Source organism: Camelus bactrianus, chromosome 9, assembly GCF_048773025.1.
Source record: "Camelus bactrianus isolate YW-2024 breed Bactrian camel chromosome 9, ASM4877302v1, whole genome shotgun sequence".
NCBI lineage: Eukaryota > Metazoa > Chordata > Mammalia > Artiodactyla > Camelidae > Camelus > Camelus bactrianus.
Genome location: NC_133547.1, coordinates 4358284 through 4375756, shown reverse-complemented (window position 1 = coordinate 4375756; position 17473 = coordinate 4358284). Strand labels below are relative to the sequence as shown.

The 17473-nt window shown below is 42.7% G+C and overlaps 2 long non-coding RNA genes across 6 annotated transcripts in view; both read right to left on the bottom strand.

Moving 5' to 3' along the window:
* LOC123616221 (uncharacterized) overlaps positions 1-11474 on the bottom strand; it is a 35332-nt gene extending 23858 nt beyond the window's left edge. For 3 of the 5 annotated variants that reach the window (XR_006724121.2, XR_012509349.1, XR_012509348.1), the window contains exon 1: positions 1048-3249. This is a non-coding gene — a long non-coding RNA (uncharacterized LOC123616221). Of the gene's footprint in view, positions 1-1047; positions 3250-5650 lie in introns of those variants that run through there. The other 2 variants (XR_012509346.1, XR_012509347.1) reach the window with 2 other exon arrangements.
* Positions 11475-13930: 2456 nt separating this feature from the next.
* Positions 13931-16809, bottom strand: LOC123616224 (uncharacterized). The gene is made up of 2 exons (XR_006724124.2): positions 16537-16809; positions 13931-15793 (listed from the first exon to the last, which is right to left on the bottom strand). It is a non-coding gene; the product is annotated as an uncharacterized LOC123616224 (long non-coding RNA).
* Between the last annotated feature and the right edge of the window lie 664 nt (positions 16810-17473).

The window sequence follows — 17473 nt, the reverse complement described above, 5'->3', positions numbered from 1 at the left end:
CTGACATAAACACAGATACATAAACCAGTGACAAAGAACACAATGCTCAGAAATAACCCTTTCTTATGTGTAAAATGTATTCAAAAAGGTGCTAAGACTACACCATTGGAAAGAAGACAGTCTCCATAACAAATGGTGCTGGGAAACCGGGTGCCTACGTGCAGAAGAATGAAGCTGAAGCCTTACCTGCATCAAATCAAAAACGCCTGTGTGTCAAGGGGCACAACCAACAGACGGAAAAGACAAAATATGAAGAATGGAGATGACAAAAGTGATTTAAAGGATTTCCAACACTCAGCAATGCAGGTTGAGTTCACAGTTTAAAATAAATGATCGAAGTGGGGGAGGGTACAGCTCAGCATGTGAGAGGTCCTGGGTTCAATCCCCAGCACCTCCATTAGTAAACAAATGAATAAACCTAATTACCCCCCTCAAAAAACAAACAAAAAAGGCCCAAAAATAAATAAATAAATAAAAATTTAAATGAAGAACAGAATCAGTGGGTAAAATAGATGATGGAATAAAATACCCTGTGTATCCCTGATGGCCCTTTCGGAACTTCCCATCCCATTCCCAGTCGTTACAGCTGTGTAATCAGTGACGCACTCCAAATGCTTCGAACGTGTTGTAAAAAGAAAGAACAAATTTCTCTATGTTGGTCTCTTCCAGAATTTACCACGTATTGTGCACATTACTACCTGACTTCCCCGTGCAGCTTCTTTCTCTGGTTTACAGAAAGCGGACAGCGCACCCAGATGGGCCCCTAAACCCTCCCTGCTGCCCCACAGCACTGACTCCGCGTCTCCAACCCACGGGGGTGAAGCCCACCCAGGACGCCGCCCAGGGAGCCGCTTCACAAGTCCCAGGTCCAGAGGTCCCGGGAGTGGAGTCTGAGTGGGGAGGACAGGCGCTGAGGGAGGGCCCTGGGTGACTGTGCATGTACAGGTGTCAGGCAGGACGCTGCAGACTCAGACAGGATTAGCGAGTCCAAGGAAAAGGGCATTTCAGGAAGGACAGACTGAGAATCCAGTGAGAATAGGACTTTACCTGAGAAGGATCCATTTCTGACTTCTTTTTTTCCTCTTCCTCCTCTTCTGGACTTTTCCTTCAGGAAAGGTGAGTCTTTAGAGGTCAATCCTGAAAGTTGGAAAAATGTCCTTTAATGCTGAGAATCAACACAGCCCTCCCTGTGCCACAACCACACACACAGGGTAGACCTCGCCACGTGGAACAGTCCTCTGCTGCCCACTGTCACAGGAGGGACTCAGGACAGGAAACTCCACACACACACCAACAAAGGAGTTTCCCCACACTGTCCTCAGATCACCCTCCCCTCCTGGTGAGCCCCTCCCCTACACGGCAGCAGCGGGTGCCTCAGCTGGACCCGACAGCCCCCTTCAGGTCACAGACCAGGCCCTGATCCACCCCCACGCAGAGCAGAGCCCTCTCCCTCTCAGCCCGGATCTCAGCCCTCAGGATGGGAGGACTCAGTCAGGATGCTCAGTGAGGGACCCAGACTGGAATCACCTGGGGGACCTTAAATATCATTAAGGCTGGACCCCCACACAGACTATATGAAGGGGAATCTCTGGTCAGAGGGTCTGAAACATGTATATGCAAAACGCCTATTATGAATACAGCAATACTCACGGGAGTGCAGGTATGTCCCTGGAAATACTGATTTCTTTTCTTTTGGATATCCACCAGAAGTGGGTCTGACTGTGTGCCTCTTTTACACTTAATTTATTGAACACCCTCCATATTGTTTTCCAGTTTGGCAGAACCATTTACATTCCCACCAACAGTGCAAAAAGGTCCCCTATTCTCTGTATTGTACCTGTGTGTGCATATGTGGGGAGGGACAAGAGTGCATAACAGAATATCCAGCACTGACCTGGTAGCAAGAAAGTTGCAGCTACGTCTTGTGAAGGATGAGCCTCTGGACCGCTGATCGCTGTGGTGTTGCTGCCCTCTGATTCCTGGAATAATCCTTCCCTACGTCACAGAATTTTATGGCCCCTCTCACCTTGGGCCCATAGGCACATACCTAGCAGGCCCACCCTACTGAAAACATTCTGCAATTTTCAGCTGACGACACATAATTTCCCTTCTGTAGTCAAACAAACTCAGACTCTCCCAGAGCACAACACAGTCCCCACAGGACCCAAGCTAACTGCCCATCCTGCTATACAATGACAGGAAACACTCCAAACTGCAGTAACTCGTGTCATGAGGGAAATGTACTTAAGACACCCACGGAGTCACTAACCACAAGACAATACGTTCACTGACAGTGACCCTGACCAAGCACTGTCATCTCCAACACGACTGATAAGAGGGATATTTCCAATGACACGCATGACCCAGTGTGACCCCAAAGCTTCCAAGGAAACATGTCAGTCTTCTGCATCTTTCCAAGTGCATCTGAAACCTTCTTCACTAGGAACCCAAAATACTCAAAGATATCAAAGGTATCTGATAAAATTATCTCTGCGATTTTCCCTCTAATTACTCTATGGCTTGCATGATGATTCTCGCCCTCCCAAAAGACCCCTACAAGTCACGGACTGGAGTGAATGCTGGGGGGCACCTTCTAAATCCAGCCCCTCAGGACAAGGCACCCATCCTCCTACACTCACAGTTCCGTGGGCTCAGCTCAGGCCTCAGTTCTAACACCACTGAAGGAAACAGTTTCTCTGTGCCGTTCCACTGCCATCACTTCTCCTCACGTGTGATGTGAGTTTCCCAATTAAGCCCATGCATGCAAAACCCAGTCTCAGTATCCATCCCACGGAACTGTGCTAAGACACCATGGTACCTGACACCGTTCCATGCAGGCTGCAAATACGAACAAAGCCACATCCTGGTCCTGCAGCCTGAATGAGACATCCCCTTCAAACAGATTCACACAGTCCTTGATCCCACAACTCCACTTAGGACAGGCGCACACACCGCTCATGGGGCTCATCCTGACGCCCACACCGGCTGCCAGGTCCCTCCTGCAGACCCCACAGGCTCCCCTCCACTTTCCCCATTTCTCCACCTCTCCTCCACACACGCGTGGGAAACAGGGCAAAAGGGAAAGGACCTCTCAGCAAAGGCATCATGACAGGAACACACACAAGCTGCCACCCAAAGGACACTGGACATTGAGTATGACGGTCAGGAAGCAGGCCCTCCTGGGAAAACTTACTAGCAGCTGGGGAACTGATGGAGACCAGTCACAAAGGCATTTGAGACCAGCGAGGAAGTCTTGGAGACAGACGGTCCCCAGATTTCTTGTCTCCTGTTCTCCCCACTCACAGGTAATTAAAAGATACTTTAGCTCTTTGAGGGAGGCCACCATCATGCCCCCTTAGGCTCCAGACTTCTACTCACCCTCAGCACAGTGAGATCACTATCCCTGACTCTGAGCAGAAGCACTGATGGAAGGCAAAGCTCTCAACAAGGTGGGAACAGGTCCCTGGATGTGCACAGCCTGGAAGACCTGGGGGCTACAGCACAGCAGTGACACAGCACACTTAACATGGGGACACCTCAGGACACTGCATGAGGACACCAGTTCTGCTGGGCTTTTTAGGACTTACTCCATCTTATGGCTCTTACTTTGAGCAACTAACTAGCCACGTGACATCTCTGACAAGCATTCCTCACAACAGTCTAAAATTACGTACTACTTACCAAAGAAATTTTCCAATACATAAAATAAAGAGAATAAAGTACTCAGGTTTGGAATAAATCTGAGACAAATTTTAAAAAGAAATAATATGTGAATTACTTTTAACCCAAAACTTTGGTGTCAACATTTTGGGGAAAAAAATGAGGATAGAAAAGAATTTAGAAAAGAATGACATGAGTAGAAAATTAGAGGCCACCAAAGATGGTTTCAGAAGTTAAAAATTTATTGGAAAGTAGAAACTTAATGAACTTAAGTCATTCCAAGCTACAAAAGAGTATGTAAAGAAACAAAAAAGTAAATACATTACAAAATACACCACTTTCAAAGTTCCTTTAAAAAAGTACCACGTAGGGACAGTCATTTCTTGCCCCACGTGTCCTCCCCTGACCTCCTTCCATCGTTAGGAAAAGGGAAGAGGGTAATTCATAACTGCCTGATTCACGCCACTGCTCCCCAGGCTGGACAGGGGCTGCAAATGGAAGCTATCTTCCAGTACAAGTAATTAGAAAATGCACAGGCCTTACAGAACGTTTCATAACTCCAGCCTCATCTGTATAATTCAAACAAAATTTAAAATTCTACGGCCGCCAATCATTTTTCATGATTTAATCGTCCCATCGAAACAGCTCACCTCCAGGTGAATCCAGTTTTCTCCTGTATCTGCACTACCGTTTCCTTTCATTCTGTTTGTTTCCCTCTTTTGTCTTTTTGTTCCCCACTCTTCTGCTCTCTCTCCCCTCCTATGTCTTCCCTCACTCCTGTCCTGCCCCACTCTGCAACTCTCTTTCCCACTTGTTGCTCTTTATCTCCAATCTTTTTTTTTCCTCGGGAGAAGGATGGATTTACCACTTGAAATAAATGAGAACACCAGGGATCTTTCCCAAAGCAGTGCCTCCTCTCTAACCTTTCTGATTGCCCTAAATCTCCATATATTTCTGTCTCCTTCTTCCTCCATCTCTGCTTCCTCTCTGGCCTCTGGTTACACCTTTAATACCCCACTTACAGTCCCTTAGGCCCACTCTCTGGTACTCCCTGGTAGCTATACTTCCTGCTCTCTCTTCCTCTGCTTCTCCAGTTACTAGTTTTCCTTTCTCTCCCAGCACCACGACGCTGAGGGTCATGGTTCCACCTGTTTCATCCTCTCCCCCTACTCTCCGTGTGAAGAGCCTCACCACCGTTGCGGTCCCTTCTACCGTTGATCCTGAGCCACTCTCCCTACGACGATCTCCAACACCTGGAGATGGGCTTTTTAATGTACCTCTATTTAATTCACCTGTTACTTTCAAGGTTTAATTTCTTTCCTCTTACTGTCTCTTTTGTCTCTCTACAAGTGCCTCAACCATCCTCTACGTCCCCAACGGTCCTCCCTCGTTCTTTTCTCCTTATCAGTGTTTCTATTTTTCTCTCACACCCCTCACCTGCTTTTCCTGGTCCTCTCGACCCACGTATTTAGAAAGATAGCGACTGAATGAGATGGCCGCCTACCGAAGACACCATTTTCCACCAGGGTGCAATTTGGGACGTAAAAACAAGGCTAGGGATGGTCACCTCTAACTTCCCGGGGTGGGGGAAGGGCTGACTACGTAGAAAGGCCTGAAAAGGACGCGAGGACACGGGCTGGCAGGCAGGGGGTCTCAGGAAAGGGCCGGGCTCCCGAGAATCCTGGGACCCGGGGAGAGGACGCGGCCTCACGAGAGCGAGGCCGCAGGCGCTGCCCTCCAGGGGCCGAGACAGCGAGGTTGGGGGCGGGGGGGAGGGGCAAATCCACCTCGCGGAAGGCGACGTTACATGGGGAAAGGGATTGGAGGACTGGGGGGGGCGGCGGTAGTAAAGCGTTTCAAGCAGGAAAACGGCAGAAAGGCGGTGTCTCCGTGACCGAAGGCAGAAAAGCCAAGGGCAGGGACCACTCTCAGGAAATTCAAACCCAAAGGAAAATGATAACCGAAGTAGAGCAACGCCGTCCGGACTTACGTGGGGCCGAAGACCCAAGTGCCGAGGCCTTAGGTCCGTAGCAACTCCACACCCTGAGGACTAAATGAGCGGGATGATGCGGCACAGAACACCAGAAAACAGAAACTTCGCTCTGTTGCGTGACCTCCACGCCGCTCTCCGCTTCCGGTTCCGGGAGAAACTCTTGAGGGTAGAGTAAGAGGCGGGACTTCCGGAGGCGGGGCCCCAGCGAATAAATAACGGAGAGGGCGTGGCCTGGGCGGAGCGCTAGCGGCCGAGGGCGGGGGCGGCAGGGCAGCGAGGCAGCGAGGCCTGTTCCCAGAGTCGCGCAGCAGGAGGGGAGATACTATCCCATACCTTGAAGCAATTGTTTTAAGTTACTGTCTGGAAGAGACTTTAGGTAAAAGTTTACACTGATGTGGACCAGTTATGTCAGATGCCAAGATGTTTTATCCTCAGATAAAAAAGGTTTAAAAATAAGCTCACAGGGAGAAAAAAAAAACATGACAATGAATATATGTATGTTCACGTATAACTGAAAAATTGTGCTCTATACTGGAATTTGACACAACATTGTAAAATGACTATAAGTCAATAAAGAAATGTTAAGAAAAAAAAAAAAGGTTTAAATAAAAAGCTGTTTTGCCAGCAGTTAGCGCTCATGATCTGCTGCCCAGGGATAAGCAATCCAGAGGTCCCGGAACTTGGGGCTCCCAGACGGGAAAGAGAGGGGTTGACATGGGGCGTTGGTAGGATCCAGGAACATTTTCAAAATTGGAATTAATTTAAGCAGTTTTAAAATAAATAAGAACTGGACTAGTCTCTGTGTTACTAATGCAAAAAACAAATACAAAACTCTCCCTGGGTAAAATGGGATATATACTGACACCCTACAGAACAGCTTTTCTGATTCATTCACGCAGAAGGGCAAACTGAACACACTGCTCAGTTTCACAATCTCAGGGACAGAACCTGGGATCTGAGACTGGAGGACTAAGGCATCTGACAATTTAGGTCACTAACCATTGCCTTGAAAAAAGCAATGCAGTTCTTTAACTGCTATAAATGGCATTATTCTTTCTTTTGTCCAACGTGTTTTAATTATTTCCTTTTTAAAACCAATTCTTTACGTAGTAGCATTAAAGAGTTGTTTACACAACTCTGTATACACTGATATACATCACTATGTAAGTTCCAGGTTTACAGCATATGGAACAATACCACAATGAATTTAGTTAGCATCCGTAATTTCATACTGATAAAGAGGGCAAAATAGGAGAAAAATTTTTTCTTTTGATGAGAACTGCATTATTCTTTAAAATACCTATTCTAGCCCACATCTTTGATGAATTACCTTCTGAATTTACATTGTGAATAAAAAATTCTTTAAAAAAAAAAAAAAAACAAGATAGAAGTATCTTAGAACAAAATACACCTAAGCTAGAAGTAGGAAAAATGATTAGACTAGAGACAAATGAAATGGAGAATAAAACTACAGAAAATGACAAAAGTACAAAATGCTTCTTTGAAAAGGACAAGAAAATTGACAATTCCTCATCTAGATTAACAAAAAAGGGGAGAAGACTCAATTACCGAATAAGAAAAACATAACATTATAACAGATTACAACTAGTTTTACAGAATTCTTTTTAATTTAGAAAAAATACCCAGATAATTCTATGTCTAAATATAGGATATAACCTAGAAGAAACAGATAAATTCCTATGGAAACAGAACCTACCAACACAGAATCATGAAGAAATTAAAAATCAGAACATGTAACTTGTAAGGAGACTGAATCACTATTCAGAAACCATTCAACAAAGGAGAACCAGAGAGCTTCATTGCAGAATTCTATGCAAGGTTTAAAAACAATACTAATTAATTAATTAAAAAATAAAATAAATATAGGATAACCTAGAAAAAATGGGTAACTTCCTATAGAAACAGAACCCACCATGAGAGAATCATGAAGAAATTAAAAGTCCAAAAAATCCTGTAACTTGTAAGGCGACTGAATCACTATTCAAAAACCACTCAACAAGGGAAAGCCAGAGACCTTCACTGCAGAATTCTACCCAAAGTTTAAAAACAATTAAGACCAACCTTCCTTAAACTTGTCCCCAAACTACTGAACAAAAGGGGACAGTTCTCAACTACCTCTATGAACCCAGATTTATTCTAATACCAAAGTCAAAGACAGTACAAGAAAACCACAGGCTAAAACTTCTAATGAATAATGAGGCAGAAATCATCAATAAAATAGTAAACTAAAATCAACATCACATTAAAAAGATTATACACTTTGCCTAAGGAGAATATGTGAAATGCAAGGATCCTTCCACATGTGAAAATCCTTCAAAGTAAAACAACACACTAACAGAATGAAAGTAAAAACTTCCATGATCATCTCATGTGACACAGAGAAAGCATTCAACAAAAGACAATAGCCTTTCATGATAAAAAAAAAAAAAACAATAAAACATGAATAGAAAAAAACTAGCTCTAAACAATAAAGGACGTATGTCAACAGCCCACAGCTAACATCATACTCAATAGTAAAACACTGAAAGCCTTTCTTCTAAGACCAGGAACAAGACACGGATACCTTTTCTCACTATTTCTAAAAATTTATTACTAGAGTTCCTAGAAAAAAAAAAAAGTAGTTCAGGAAAGAATGCATAGTCGGAGTCAGGGGGGTGGGGGTAAAGGTATTGCTCAAGCAGTAGAACACATGCTTAGCATGCACGAGGCCCTGTATTAAATCCCCAGTACTGCCTCTAAAAATAAGTAAATAAATAAACCTGATTACCTCTCTTGCCAAGAAAAATTAAAATAAAAAGAATGCATAGGCAGAAATAGATAAAAGGTACCCCAACAGAAAAAGAAAGCAAAACTATCTGTTTACAACTTATACGATCTAATATGTAGAAAACTCTGAAGATTCTGGGGAAAAAATGCTAGAAATAATGAATAAATTTGAAAAAATTACAATATATAAAAGCAAAATGTAAGAATCAATTAGTTTCCTATATATTACAAATAATCCAAAAATTGAGAAAACGATTCCATTTTCAATAGCATCAATATAAAGCAAAATATTTAAGCATAATGTTATACAGGAAAGGAATTATGTGTCCACAGTAAACTAAAAACACTTGTGAAAAATGCTCGAAAAGGCACAAATACATGCAAAAATATCCCAATTTCATGAATTGGAAGCCAGTACTGTCAAGTTGTCAATATTAGCCAAAACAATCAACAGATTCACCCCAATCCCTAAAGAAATCCCAACCCCAAATTTCTTGAAGAAATAGGTAAATCCATCATGTAACTGATAATAGATTCATATCTAGAATATATAAAGAACTGTAAAAGGGACTGATCACCAATTCCATCATGGGGGCGGGGGGCGGGGGGGGCCTTCCCCAATCAAGCATCTCACACTTTGCAAACATAAAAACAAAAACAACTAAGAGTAACATCCAAAACACAGACCTCATGGTAAAATAAACAAATATCAAGATAATTTATAATGCATAGAAATCTACAAAATGAAAACAGGAAATTTAAGTATCTTAAAACAGATTATGGTTCACCACTGAAAGTATCTGTCATTCAGACACTTCAAAATTAGATCTGGAGATAGAAGGAACAGGGGCACACACAGGCGATGAAAAATGTGGCGTCATTAATAATTCAGTCAACAGCCTTACAGATATGAGGATGAGAAGTTGGACCATGTTGTTTCTAGGAGAAATTCCTACACTATTTACTGAGGCTCAAAAGGGATGGTCATTAGTGTATGTAAGCAACACTGTCACAATGCCCTTGAGACAGGCTTTTGTGACATGCCTCAAAAACAGGAAAATAAAACTGGAAAGACTCACAGGTCAGTCTCTCATGATAGTTTGCTTCTCCAATCTTACAACAAATGGCCACTCTACCAAGTAGCTTCAGGGAGTGATTCTGTACACAGTAGGACAATATTACAACGGTGGGGAGGGTCTAGCTTAGTGGAGGGGGAGGGTAGAGCTCAGCTGGCAGAGCACAGGCTCAGCATGCAGGAGGTCCTTAGTTCAGTCCCCAGTACCTCCTCCAAAAACAAACAAACAAACAAACCTAATTACTAACCCTCCCCAAAAGTAAAATAAAAATATATATATATATTACAGCATATGACAGAAAGTACTCTCCATGAAACATTTTTTGTTACCCAGTAAACCCACCCCATAGAGTCCACCAGAAGCTGTCCTTTAATTCATGTTGGATTATCACAGCAAAGAAACTGGGTAACATTTCAGACCCTACGACTATGTATTTCAAAAGCACATTTCAGAGGGATAATCATGCAAATTTAGGAGAATATGAAATCAGGAAGAGTATACATTCCATGACTAGGTAGACAGTACTACAAGGGGAAAAATGCATGATATGGAGGTCAGAGCTTATAGACTATCCGCATGGAACCATGAACTCTACCCACAGATGCCACGCGCAGAGCATGAAGACATATATTCTCACCATGTGGGACTGGGGATGAGAAGATCTCTCTGTTGGCTGTCCTGACAGTCTTTCTAAGTAACCATCACAGAGGATCCAGAGGACTGGCTGAAGTGTGTGGCAAAAGCAGAAAAAAGGCTGAGGGATGTAAACAAGCAGACAGAATCATGCAGGTTCTGAGGTGCCAGATGGAATCAAAGAGCAGCCAGCGTGTTCCCATTCTGTGAGTAGGTCTTCCAAGAACATCCAGTGGGGAGGGAACTGGGCAAGGGCCGGGGATTGGAGTCTGGAGGCATCAGCTCTGATCAATGTGGACTGAGAACAGAGCATCCGGTGGAATCCCACCCTGAAGGAGAGAGGAGGGGACAAAAGACTCCAAAAAAACAGCCCGCCTCACGCTCTTCAGAGTCAAAGCTCTTCAGAGTCAAAGAACGAGCTCACAGGAGGCACATGACAGTGTTGAACATGGAACACTCTGCTGTTGTCTCTTGGAGCTGCAGCACCACGGAGGGTGAAACCACACATTTCACATGTTGAAGGGTAGAGGGATATGTTGGGGAGAAATAAAACTGTTTGTGAAAGTTCACAATAAATAAACTTTGGATTTCCCAAAAAACTCTCCAGTGATCAGTTTCCCAAACACTATTCATGGGGCTGCCTTTGAGATCTGACCTGTGATCACAATTTGCACACATTCCCAACAATTAGATTTTTTTTTTGCTATTTTCACATCATTCTTCTCAGTCCTGGGCTCTTCTCCTTGCTCCAAAATGCAAACATTTGTATCAGAAACAGAAATCCCTACATATCAAAAGACATAAACATCAAGTGCAGTCACTTTTCAGAATCCCAGCTCTTTCCTCAGCTGAGGAGTGAGGACATTACAAGTGGGTCTGGAAAAGTATTTAGCAAACTCGTCCTCCACAAGCCTCCTTCTGAATGCATGGGGACAAGTGCAATATGCAGACACCAGGCTCTCTTAGTAGAAGTGCTGAGTCACAAGCACATGGTGGGAGGAGAGCGGAGAGCTTAGCGGTAGAGCGCACGCTGAGCACACAGAAGGTCCTGGGTTCAATCCCCTGTAGCCCCTCTAAAATAAGTAAACGTAATTCCCACCCCCAAAAATAATTTTCAAAAATGCACAAGGGTAGAAAACAGGGAAGTGGATATATGAGAAGTTTGCCACTGAGCTTTATAAACATGTAAGCTCTGGAAAAACACCTGATGTATCACGAAGTGGGCAGAGCCTTTGAGGAAAAGGTATGTTTAAACTCCTGATGCCAAATCATGAAGCTGTTCATGTCTGAGTCACCGGAGACTGCAGATCAGTCAAGTGAATCAGGGGCTCCCAAGAGGCACAGAGGGAAAATGCAAAGACACCCAAGGGTAGATCCCAACTCCCAGAGGGAAGATATCCTCACCCAGGGGCAGCAGGTTCCTGCAGGTCTCCAACATCACGTCCCTGTACAAGGCCCTCTGAGCAGGGTCCAGGCACTCCCACTCCTCCTGGGAGAACTCGATGGCCACATCCTCGAATGCCAAACTTCCCTGAAATGAGAACACATTTCACCAAGGGGCTGTGAGGAAAGCTCTTATTTGCACACAAAATGAGGAAGAGGAGAGAGGGGTAAGGATCAATTCAGTTGCTGTAAGTATTCTGATACTTCCCTGGAAAAGGATTTAGAGTAAATCATGGATCTCCAATTTTAAATTCTTGTGCTTTTCCACTGAGATTTTGATATCCTTGAATCAATGTGGATTTTTCATTTTTTGGACAACACATGAAATACATATATATAAAACTCAATAAAACAAGCTCATACTGCATAGCACAGGGAACTCTATTCATTATCTTGGAGTAACCTATGGTGAAAAAGAATATGAAAAGAAATGTATGTTCAGGTGTGACTGAAGCATTATGCTGTACACCAGAAACTGACACATTGTAAACTGACTATACTTCAATATACATATATACAAAAGAAAACCTCAACAGCTGTTTGTCTATGCAGGAGTGTTAGATACTCTGTTCTACGCACTGAGTGATATTCAGTATCTAGATGAGCTATGGTCTGAGGGGTGTCTTCCAAGATGACAAAGTCCACAGTAGCTTTATGGAGAGGTCAAAAACTTAAATTATAATAATGCTAACAACAGCAGGGACTAAAGGTGTTTGAACAATTCCTATGTGCTAAGCATTACTCCAAATGCTTTACATGTACTAACTTGTAATCAACATAGTATCTCATTAGAAGGGGGAAGGGTACATATAGCTCAAGTGGTAGAGCACATGCTTAGCATGCACAAGGTCCTGGGTTCAATCCCCAGAACCTCCATAAAAAAAGTTAATAAATTTTTAAAAATTAAAAAATTAATAAATAAACCTAATTACCACCCAACTCAAAAAAATTTTTTTAATTAAAAATAAAAAAAAAATTCTCAGAGTAGTAAAAATAATGTCAAACAAGGATATGGAAAAAATACATTGTTATTAAGGAAGAATATTTTGCAGGGAAAGTATAGCTCAGCGATAGAGTGCATCTTCAGCATGCATGAGGTCCTGGGTTCAATCCCCAGGGCCCCCTTAAAAATACAGATAAACTTCGTTACCCTCCCACAAAATCTTAAAAAAAAAATACATTGAAAAATTTTAAAAGAGAAAAAATAATAAAGACCACCAATAATAAATATAATAACAATGAAAATGTTTGAAACATTGTGAGAATTACCAAAATGTGAGACACAAACTGACCAAACGCTGTTGGAAAGATGGCACCAAAGACCTCCATGCAGGGTTGCCAGAAACCTTCAATGTGTGAAAAAAAAAATTCAGCATCTGTGAGAAGCAATAAAGCAAAATGCACAAAAATCAGGAATATGCTTGTATAGATCAAACAGAAAGTTACCATAACCACAATTACATATGACATTAAGTCAATTAAAAATGGAAAGACACACCCGTGAAATTAACTACAGACGCTGAGTAGTTGAAGGGTATAAATAACGTGCCTTGTTAGTGTAGCTACGTGCTTAAGAAATTATCTTTGCAGCCAGACAGCATGGATTCAAATCCGGATTCAGCCACTTCCTGGGATGGGATTTTTCTGGTCGCATCCAAGTTTCTTTATCTGGGAAATGAGAAAAAACATTAGAACTTATTACAGAGCAGAAAACTCAATTAAGATATTATGCATATAGCACTAACTACAGTGACTCTCAGTGAAAGTGTGATGTGAAAGAAAACAGAAATTGAAATGAAGATCACTTACCGAAAAGAAATGTTTTTGGTTGGGAGCAAATTCGAAGTAGATACTGGATGTCAGCTGTCATGTTCAAAGGAGCACAAAGCTTATTTTCTCTCACAATGCTCTGGCTCTGAATGTGAATCCATCACTGGGAAAGGGTAGGATGGCATCCACACATTTCAGAATGGAGAGTGTCTCCTTGTCACAAGCTATAGTTGGAAGCTTGGCATCTTTCTACCACGGTCATCGTTATATTTTCATTCCCCTCACTGTGTGCACGTGTGGCTCCACACACTTGATTTTCAAGCACCTGAACACAGCCAACTCCCACAAAACAGGTCAGGTCTCCACTGTGCCCTTTCCAGTTCTTTCACTGAACTGACCCCTAGAGGAGCGCTCTCTCCTCCTGCTTCTCGTGCACCTACTTTGTACATGTAATTGTGTTATGTGCATTTTCATGTTGCAAGAGCCTGAAAATAACACACCGATTCATCTGTCCCTTGGTGTCAAACAAGGGACATACGTGTGGAAGAAAAATACAATGCTAAGGAAAAACTGTATTAAAGAATACTTTATTGCATTACAAAATAAACCATATAACATATCCTTAACATCATAATTTAAAAGGGAAATTTTAAAATCTTCTGGAAAACTGTTGTTGTAGTACAAGTGCTTATTTATACTAACGAACACTTGCAAACATTTTTATTAAAATAGTTTAAATATCTTAGGCAATGTATCTAAACGGTATTTTACAGACACGCTTAACAACTATATTGAACAATGGAACATACTGTGCTGACGGAAAGGAAATGTAGTAAATTACTACTGTGAAGAAAAGTGTGGTGTGTCCTAACCAAGAAATCAGGTTTGAAGGGGAAACATTTAGTGTTTAATTAAACAGTCCGCATTTTGTGATGTTTCACTGGTCACACTGATGAAGCCTTACCACAATCTCCTATGCAACCCATCTGGGCAAGCTGCTAAAAAGAGCCTGATGACTCCTTCCTTTGGAACCAACTGGAGGTTCAAACCAAAAGCAGGTAACCTCCCTTCAACCCCACCCACTAATCGCCTTAACACACCAAGCCAGTCACCATCCCCTGGTCTCTCAAACCATTTTTTGAACACCATCAGTCTCCACTGTCCCCTGAGAACGCTGAATTATTGAAGAAATATCCTCATGACCCCTCAATGTTTGTATCAGCACTCATGATCATACCAAACTCTGGGTGAGGTTTCATCCTAATCCAGGGAATGGTCACAAATGCACACGAGCAACATGTTTTGGGAGAAACGAAATGTATATAGTTTATCCATCAACAAAAATGTCCCCACTGTATGTTGTTCAGGACAAAACTCATGATGCTGATCTTTTCAAATTATTGCACTAAGCACTTCAAGCACAAGAGAGATTTCATGATTTAAACATTTTCCAAAATTTTGCACAAAGGTACTATTTTCCCTCATGTTAATCAAGGTGCATGCCATGGGTTCTATTTCAACACAAAAAAGGGACATGAAGAAATATATTCATATAGTGTCTATTCAGAAATAGGGAGCAAGTTTTAGAGAGTGTTAAAAAAAAAAAAAAAAAAAAAAAAGCCCCAAGCTGGCACTGCTCGCCCCCAGGAGAACAAGCCAAGATTTCACTGCGGTTTCTCCCCTCCCAGGAACGCGACCTTAAACCAGTCACCCTGGACTTTCCTAACACCAGTGAGTTAACCTACAGGGTAAGACTTCCGTCCTCCATTTACTGAAAAAGGCAACTTTGCCTGAAACAACCCTTCCTTTTACTAACAGCTTTCTTATCCTGCCCAGTTTCTGCCTTGAAAACCTTTCCACTTGGCACGGCTCCTGGAAGCGCCTTTCTTTGCTACATGGCACGCTGCCTGAGTCATGAACCGTTCCATAAAGCCAGTTAGTTTTTTAATTTACTCGGTTCAATTTCTGTGCCTTCACGGAAGTCAGAGTCTGAAGTACACTGTTAGGAAATATCCTGCAACAGAAATATCCTGCAACAGAATGTGGGGAGAATAACTCAAGCACAAACGATGAGCATGTCATTCCCAAACTGTATGCTGTTTGCATCTAAGAAGAAATTATTGTATCATAGAAAGAAATGGAGATTCATTCAACCCTGATTGCCTAATAGTGCACTGTTAGCTTCTGTTATAAAGGACCAAGGCAGAGTAAAACGGTGTTGGTGGAAGAAATATGATTCATCCAGCGTTATGACAAAAATGATTAAATTTTATTTATTAAAACAGAAGACCTGTGATACATTCTAATACAACAGCAGCAAAAGGCGACAGCAGCAGTTAAATGTGAATCCTATCCGTACACATGCCACTCTGGTTCTTCCGGTTAAACTTGTCTCTCAAGACAGCAGCTCTCTCTCCAGTTTCCAGGAGGACTAGTTTTTCTTTCAGGATCAACAGCCAGTGCCATCCGATGGAGAAAATGACCAACCTTCCCCCTGCACTATTTCTAGTGGAGAGTCAGTCCCTAGGAACTGGTCACTGTCCCCCCATGAAAAGCCCGGTCCCTTGTGCTCTGTTTATGGGCAGCTGGTGGAGCTCTCTGTCCATAACCCACAGTGACCTCTCCAGAGACAAGCACCCTGAACTTAGTGAGCAGGATGAGGCAAGTCACAGTTTTACATTATTCTCTGCCCCTCCTTGAGGGTAATTCACACACTGTTGAATTGGATAATTCAGGGTCCTCGTCTTTCCAGGGAGCATGGATGTGAATGAACCACATCTAAAGAAATCAGCCCCTTCATCCTGCTGGGCTTTCCCAGAGACCATCTTGAAAAGCCTGGAACGAGGGCGTAAGATCAACACGTTACCAACCCCAAGCTCTTAATGCTTGCCGCACGACAGGCCAGTCAATTGACGGACTAGTTGTTGGGGCAAGAATGGGGACTTTATCTGGAAAGCCAGCAGACAAGCTGGGGGGCTAGACTCATCTTCCCTGAGTTGGAATGCAGGCTTCTCTTATACTAAAAGGGGAGGCAGTAAAGTGCTGGTTCAGGTCTGACCACACTGAATACACTTCTCTGGCTTCCAGCCAGTATGAATTTCTCACGAAGCCTGAGATGTGAACGCCTGCTAAAACCACTACCCCACTGTTAAGAGCTCTCGCCAGTAAGGATACTTGATGGTAAATTAGGCTTGAAAGCGCACTGAAGGATGGGACACACTCGTTAGATCTCTAAGGTTTCTCTCCAGGATGAATTCTTTGGTGGATCATAAGGTATGAATTTTGACTCAACACTTTGAGACAGTCATTACCTTTGTAAGGGTCCTCTCCAGTATGAAATATCTGATGGTAAGTGAGGCTGAACGCGCAAGAGCTTTGCCACACTCAGTATCTGTAGGGTTTCTTTTGAAGTTTGAATTGTCAAGACCTTCCCACATGGTCACACTTGCCCAGTTTCCCCTCACGTATGGATTTTCTGATGTTTAGTGAGGGCTGAGACCTGAGCAAAGGCTTTTCCGCACTTGAAACATTTGAAAGGTTTCTCTACCACATGCACTCTCTGATGACTTGTGAGGTGTGAATTTCGACTGAAGACCTTGCCACACTCATTGCATTGGAAAGGTTTCTCTCCGGTATGAATTCTCCAGTGGAGTCGAAGATGTGATTTTTGACCAAAGACTTTTCCACAGTTATTACATTTGTAAGGTTTCTCTCCAGTATGAACTCTTTGATGCTTTGCAAGAGTAGCCTTTTCGCTAAACGCCTTGCCGCACTCGTTACATCTGTAAGGTTTCTCTCCAGTGTGAATTCTCCGATGGGTTGTAAGGGGTGAACTGTAATTAAACAGCTTGCCACACTCGTTACATTTATAACGTTTCTCTCCAGTATGAATTCTCAATGATCTGCAAGGTTTGACTTTCAACTAAAGACACTGGCACACACATCACATTTATATAATATCTTTCCTGTATGAACTGTCTGATGTCTAGAAAGGTTTGAGCAGCGATTAAGGTTTTGCCACACTCGTTACATTGGAAAGCTTTCTCTCCAGTATGAACTCTCCAATGATTTGCAAGGTATGAATTTCAACTAAAGACTTTGGCACACACAT